Here is a 7297-nt window from a genome sequence, read left to right on the forward strand (position 1 = left end):
CCATTTTTATAGTTATTTCTTGATGATATGCTAAACAAGGGGTGGATTATTCATGCCTCCCCTTTTTAGACCATATAGGGTAACTTCCTGACGTTGCCGTGGCATTTATAAACTGTCATGGCACTAATGAGAGTGTAGCAGTGAGGATGACCAGAAGTCACTCTCGTGGCTATCTTGGTTTTGGTGTGTTTGGGCCAGCTTTTTTACTGCAACCTGTTTTATCAGCAAAGTCTTTATGACCTGCATTTTGTGCCGCCCTTTTACCTTATCCTGTCATTTAGAATGTCTTAACTGTCTGGGAATGCAGCCCAGTAGGTTTCAGCCTAATTTTACCCAGCTCCTGTTCAGAGTTGCTCTGGCTCACATGCCTCTGACAGGACCACAATAGGAAACTCACTTAGCTAAACATCTGCCAAGACAGTGAGAGAGAAAACAGGAGGGGAGGGAGAGGGAAGGTAAGAGAAAGTGAGAACAACGTTCTGTAGAGCCAGGAAACCACCCCCTGAGCAGCTCCCTCTCTCTGCAAGACTTGCAGTGGAGGGCATGAAGCATAACCAGACGCAGCTCCTCTGTGAGGAGACTCAGGGCCTAGGACTGTTTCTTGGCGTTCAAACTCTTGCAGGATTGTACCTGAGCCTCAGCCCTTGATAGTTTTCATCAGATACCCTCCTGGCCTGATGTGAAACCAGGCAGCACTCCATTCATACACAAGTTTCCCCTTTGTTCACAGAGGTGCAATCTACACAAAACGCGCAGTGAAAATGTGCACGTGTTTTTAGCGGGAGACACTGTGTTGGCGTATGCCAACTTAGGAACCCATTGAACTGAGCATTGCAGGTATGTACTCATATAAATTATGTCCTGTGAAACATAGGAAACAAGAGCACATCTGATCACTGTAAAAGCAGTTAATTCGGGCCAGGCGCAGTGGCTCACGCCTGTAATCCCAGCACTTTGGGAGGCCGAGGCGGGCGGCTCACGGCTCATGGAGTCAAGAGTTTGAGACCAGCTTGGCCAATATAGTGAACCCCTGTCTCTACTAAAAATACAAAAATTAGCCGGGCACGGTGGCATGCACCTGTGGTCCCAGCTACTCGGGAGGCTGAGGCAGAAGAATCGCCTGAACCCAGGAGGTGGAGGTTGCAGTGAGCCAAGATTGCGCCACTGCACTCCAGCTTGGGCAACAGAGACTTTGTCTCAAGGAAAAAAAAAAAAAGCAGTTAATTCTTAATTCTTTTTTTTTTTTTTTAAACAGGGTCTCACTGCAACCTCTGCCTCCTGGGTTCAAGTGATTCTCGTGCCTCAGCCTCCCGAGTAGCTTGGACTACAGGTGCCCGCCACCATGCCTGGCTAATTTTTGTATTTTTTGCTAGAGACAAGGTTTCACCATGTTGGCCAGGCTGGTCTCAAACTCCTGACCTCAAGTGATTTATCCACCTTGTCCTCCCAAAGTGCTGGGATTACAGGCATAAGCCACCACATCCAGCTGTAAAAGCAGTTAATTCTATTTTGTAGTCTCATGAATGGGCATTGTTGACAGACGAAAGACCACCCTCAAATTCAACCAATCATAACTCAGCAATGCCCAATACCTGCCATTGGGGTTTAGTGACTGAACCATGGGCTTAGCTGCTTTGTTATAAGCAAATTAGATGAATTGAAAGAGGTGAATCATTTGTGCTTGGTAACAGCAATTAAACAAAACAAGAGATTGCAGTAAGAGAAAAAATTTGAACCAGGTCATTCACAAGGTAAAGAAGCGAGCTTTGGCAGGTTATAGCTTGTTTATGTGTGACTTCAGCCTTAGGCAGTTGTAATATAATCAAGGGATGGAGTAGGGTCGGGAGTATAGCCTGCAAGTTCTTTAGGAAGTGTGTGACATGCATTTTATTTCAATGCTAATCTAAAATCATAGCAACGTGAGCATAATTTGGTTCATTTTTATGTCCACTCTGAATTTATGACAGAATTCTACCATGTGACTTCAAAGTGATGCTTTGCATATATGTTTATGATTACCTTGGGGCCATATGATCATCCAAAGTGACAAAGTTTAAATTTTCCAAAATAGACTTTTTTTTTGAGACAGAGTCGTGCTCTCTTGCCCAGGCTGGAGTGCAGTGGCGCAATCTTGGCTCACACAACCTCCGCCTCCCAGGTTCAAGTGATTCTCCTGCCTCAGCCTCCCAAGTAGCTGGGACTACAGGCGTGCACAACGATGCCTAGATAATTTTTGTATTTTAAGTAGAGATGCGGTTTTGCTATGTTGGCCAGGCTGGTCTCGAACTCCTGACCTCATGATCTGCCTGCCTCAGCCTTCCAAAGTGCTGGGATTACAGGTGTGAGCCACCGTGACTGGCCTTTTTTTTTTTTTTTTTTTTGAGACAGGCTCTCACTCTCTCACCCAGACTGGAGTGCAGTAGTGCGATCTCGGCTCACTGTAGCCTCAGACTCCTGGGGTCAGGAGATTCTCCTTCCTCAGCCTCCGAAATAGCTGAGACTACAGGCACACACCACCACACCTGGCTAATTTTTAATTTTTATTTTGTAGAGTTGGGATCTCTCTGTGTTGCCCAGGCTGATCTCAAACTCCTGGGTTCAAGTGATCCTCCCACCTTGACCTCCGAAATTGCTAGGATTACAGGCGTGAGTCACCATGCCTGGCTGACTTCATTTTTTAGAGCAGTTTTACATTCACAGTAAAACTGAGCAGAAGGTACATAGTGCACATATGCCTCCTCCCACGACATGCAAAGCCTCCACCACCACCCACATCCCACACCAGAGTGGTACTTTTGTTATCATCAATGAACCTATCTTACACATCACTACCACCCAAAGTCCATTGTTTACATTTGGATTCACTCTTGCTGTTATACATTCTACAGGTTTTAGCAAATGTATAATGACGTGTGTCCACCATTATAGTATCATATGGAGTAGTTTCACTGCCCTAAAAATCCTCTGTGCTCTGCCTATTCATCCTTCTCCATCCCTTAGCTCCTGGCAACCACTGATCTTTTTATTGTCTCCATAGTTTTGCCTTTTTCAGAGTATCATATAATTGGAGTCATACAGTATATAGCATTCTCAGATTGGCTTCTTTTGATTAGTAATATGCACTTAAGTTTCCTCCACGTCTTCATGGCTTGATAGATCATTTCTTCTTAGTGCTGAATCATATTCCATCAAATGGATGTACCACAGTTTATAAGAGTTTAACTTTTAATGCAGTCTTTTTCAAATTAAAGTATTCTAAAGGACTCCTCAAGTTATAAATTGGCTGAACACTTGGTTTAAGTCCCTGGAGAGCTTTATAAAGCTTTATAACTCCTTGCAGCATAATGAGGTCACAGGGTAAACCCATGGATGTTCAAATCTCAACATAGAGTGTAGAAGAATCTTCTATGTTCACTGAAATTCCTTTCCTTTTCTTCCTAGGTACTCAGATAGGCTCACTGTCCCAGCCTCCCTTGCATTTAGATGTAGCCAGTTCATTCTGGCTAATGAACTGTGAGTAGGAGTGGTCAAAATGGTTAAGAAATGAATGTGTCAAGATAACCAGACAGGTCAGTATAGAAAAATCAATTGTATGTCTTTGGAAAGTGAAATTGCAAAAATAGTTCCCTTGTCAATAACATCAAAAAAACACTATCTAGGAATAAACAACAAAAGATGTGTAAGACTTCTATACCAAACACTACAAAAAAAAAAAAAAAAAAGAGGCATATACTGCTATGTCCATGGATTGAAAGGATATTATAAAGCTGTTAACTTCCCCAAATTTATTTATAGATTCAATTCAATTCTAATCAAAATCCCAGCAGACTTATATGTGTACATGTAAAAACTGATAAGCAATTTTTGAAATGCCAAGTGCTAAGCATAGCAAAGACAATCTTGAGGAAGAACAAAGATAGAAGATATAAAGTACTGATTTTTAAGCTACCACAACTAAAAGTACATGATAGCAGAGAGAGCATAAACAAGTAGACCAATATAATAAAATAGAGTCCCCAAATGGACCCACACATATACAGTCACCTAATTTGCAACAAAGTTCCCATTGCAATGAAATGGGAGGAAGAATGGTGTTATTCAACCAGGAAAAAACAAACCTTGATTTCTACATCATATCAAACACAAAAATAAATTACAGATAAATCATAGACCTACATGTGAAAGGCAAAATAATAAAGCTTCTAAAAGATAACATAGAATATCTTCATGACCTTGAGGTAGACAAAGATTTCTTGAATGGTTCACAAAAAGATACTAACCATAAAAGAAAAGATTGATATTTCATAATTTTGTTAACGTTCAAAACTTCTGTTTATCAAGAATACCATGTAGAGAGTGAAAAGGAAAGCTACAGAGTGAGACTATATCTGCAATGCATATACTTGACAAAGAATTCATATCCAGAATACATAAATAACTTCTTCAAACCAATAAGAAAAGAACAGACTTCCCAATAGAAAAGTAGGCCAAAGACTTGGACAGGAAATTCCCAAAACAGAATATCAAAATGGCTAATGAGCCTATTAAAAGAGTCCTCAATAACATTAGTCATTAGGAAAATGCAAGTTAAAACCACAAGGAGACCTCACTGCAGCCATACCAGCATAGCTAAATGAAAAAGAGACAATACCAAGTGTCAGCAAAGAGGTGGAGCAACTGGAAGTCTCATGCAATGCTGATGGGCATGTGGATTTGTCTAATCACTTTGGAAAACTATTTGCCAACATATACCAAACCTTTGCATATGTATGCCCTATGACCCAGGAATTCTACTTCTAGGTACATGCCCAACAGAAATGTACACATATGTGCACCAAAAGACACGTTCATAATAGCTTTATTGATAACAGCTTAAAACGGAAAACAACCTAATGCCCATTAGTAGTAGAATGAATGAATAAATCATGGTATGTTCATGCAATGGAATATTATACAGCAATGAAAGAGAATGAACTGTTGCTTCACATCACAGTATGGATGAATCTCCCAAAGTGTTTTACGAAAGAAATGAGTGTACCTTCCTCATGCTGTCTTTCTTCATCTGCCAACTAAATGGCCAAGACTCCAAGGACCTAGAAGAGGATGGAGCCACAAAGTAGAGAGAGCTTGGGGGACCCTGAATGACTATGTGGGAGGCTTACCTGGCCAGGAACAGTCACGTTGTATTGTGACATGAGTGAAAATAACTTTTATTGTGTTAATCGACTGAGAATTGGGATCATCTGTTACAGCAGCCAGCATTCATTCTCCTAGGTGGTAAATAGGGCAAAACACATTATGTGATAACAGGTGGTACCATCAGAATGTGCTGGAGAAGCTCATGAGAAGAGAGCCTACCAGGAGCTGGCATGGTCAGGAAAGGTCTCTTACCTTCAACAAGAGCTAGAACTCAGATGGAGCGTTGAGCTTAGATAGGTGACTAGAGAGAGCAAGATCCTGCTGTCAGAGGCATGTGAACGAGAACAACTCCATCTTGAATAGGGGCTGGGTAAAATAAGGCTGAAACCTACTAGGCTGCATTCCCAGAAGGTTAGGCATTCTAAGTCACAGGATGAGACAGGAGTCGGCACAAGACACAGGTCATGAAGACCTTGCTGATAAAACAGGTTGCAGTAAAGAAGCCGGCTAAGTCTCACCAGAACCAAGATGGCCACGAGACTGGCCTCTGGTCATCCTCAGTACTACACTCCCACCAGTGCCATGATGGTTTACAAATGCCATGGCAATGACAGGAAGTTACCCTATATGGTCTAAAAAGGGAGGCATGAATAATCCACCCCTTGTTTAGCATGTAATCAAGAAATCAACATAAAAAATGGGCAACCAGCAGCCCTCGGGGCTGCTCTGTCTCTGGAGTAGCCATTCTTTTGTTCCTTTACTTTCCTAATAAACTTGCTTCACTTTACTCTATGGACTTGCCCTGAATTCTTTCTTGTGTGAGATCCAAGAACCCTCTCTTGGGGTCTGGATTGGGTCCCCTTTCCTGTACCACTGCCGGGGGCGGGGCAGAGGCACATGCTAAGGACAGGTAAGAGCACCCAGTTCCTGCACGGGGAAGACAGGGTAGGGCCAGCTTTTGCAGAGGCCCCATCATGTCCTGAAGGATCTTGGAAAAGAAGGGTTAAAGGCTGTTCTTTCCTTAGTAGAGCTGCCACCCACAATTTGAAATGACATATGTGCTCCGCCTACGCATTCAGGGCAGTTTCATGGGAGATGTGTGTAATTCCTTTAACCTGACAACATGCCCTAGTGTCTCCTCTTTATTTTATAATGATCTACTTTTAAGAGAATTTATGGAGTCTGATGAATAACTTCACATTTTTTCCTTTGAACTCCCAGATGTTGACCATATTCCAAATTCCAGCTGAAGTTCCCAGCCCTTCACCAGAGCCGTCTGGTAAATTTCTAATACTCCCCAGGACATTCCTGTTTCCTGCTGAGAAAGAAGAAAACAACAGTGCTTCCCTGAGGGCGGTGTGCTTCAGCCCCTGGGACTGGAATCTCCATTTTAGGAAAAGTGTTTACAAGTGTATAAAACTCGGAGAGGAAACGGCCTGGGAGTCTCTTGGGAAACCATCTGCGACCCCATCCTAAGGATTTGCTGCAGAATTCTGTGGCATTCCTCAGCAGTGGGGCTGTCTAGGACATTCACTCTGATTTTGAAAATACATTGAAGTGAAAGTGTGTGTGCCAGTGGGCATCTGAAACAGCCCTGAGAAAATGACAGGCAAAGGTAAAAGAAGTGGGGAAGATAAAGAGAGAAGGAGGGAGGTGAAAGGCCTTTTTCTGCAAAAAGATCTCTTCCATGCATTTGAATATTTTTTATGTATGGAAATATTCAAACATACAAAAATAGAGAAGATAGTGAAATGAACCACCATGTATTAAGTCATCCGGCTTCAACAAATATCAACCTTTTGTCCATCTTTTTCACCTATCTGCCCCCTCCTTTTTTTTTGCGGTAGAGCTGGGATTGGTAAATGACAATCCAATGGGCCAAATCCAGCCTGCCTCTTCTTCTTGTAAATAAAGTTTTATTGCAACACGACCATGCCATTCACTTATGTATTGTCTATAGCTGCTTTCGCATCACAACAGCAAGGCTGAGCAGTCATGACAGAGACCATGTGGCCCTCAAAAGCTAAAGTATTTGCTATCTGGTCTTTTACAGAAAAAGCTTGCTGGCCCCTACACTAGAGTCATTGCTGGGACCATAGGTGTGCACCACCACACCTGGCTAATTTTTATTATTAGTAGTAGTAGTAGTAGAGTCGGA

At 42.3% G+C, this 7297-nt stretch overlaps 1 long non-coding RNA gene across 1 annotated transcript; it reads left to right on the forward strand.

Moving 5' to 3' along the window:
- Positions 1 to 1583: 1583 nt before the first annotated feature.
- On the forward strand, positions 1584 to 7068 carry LOC129013320 (uncharacterized). The gene is made up of 3 exons (XR_008493825.1): positions 1584 to 1751; positions 3442 to 3569; positions 6361 to 7068. It is a non-coding gene; the product is annotated as an uncharacterized LOC129013320 (long non-coding RNA).
- Positions 7069 to 7297: the final 229 nt, after the last annotated feature.

The sequence above is a fragment of the Pongo pygmaeus genome, chromosome 15, assembly GCF_028885625.2.
Source record: "Pongo pygmaeus isolate AG05252 chromosome 15, NHGRI_mPonPyg2-v2.0_pri, whole genome shotgun sequence".
Taxonomy (NCBI): domain Eukaryota; kingdom Metazoa; phylum Chordata; class Mammalia; order Primates; family Hominidae; genus Pongo; species Pongo pygmaeus.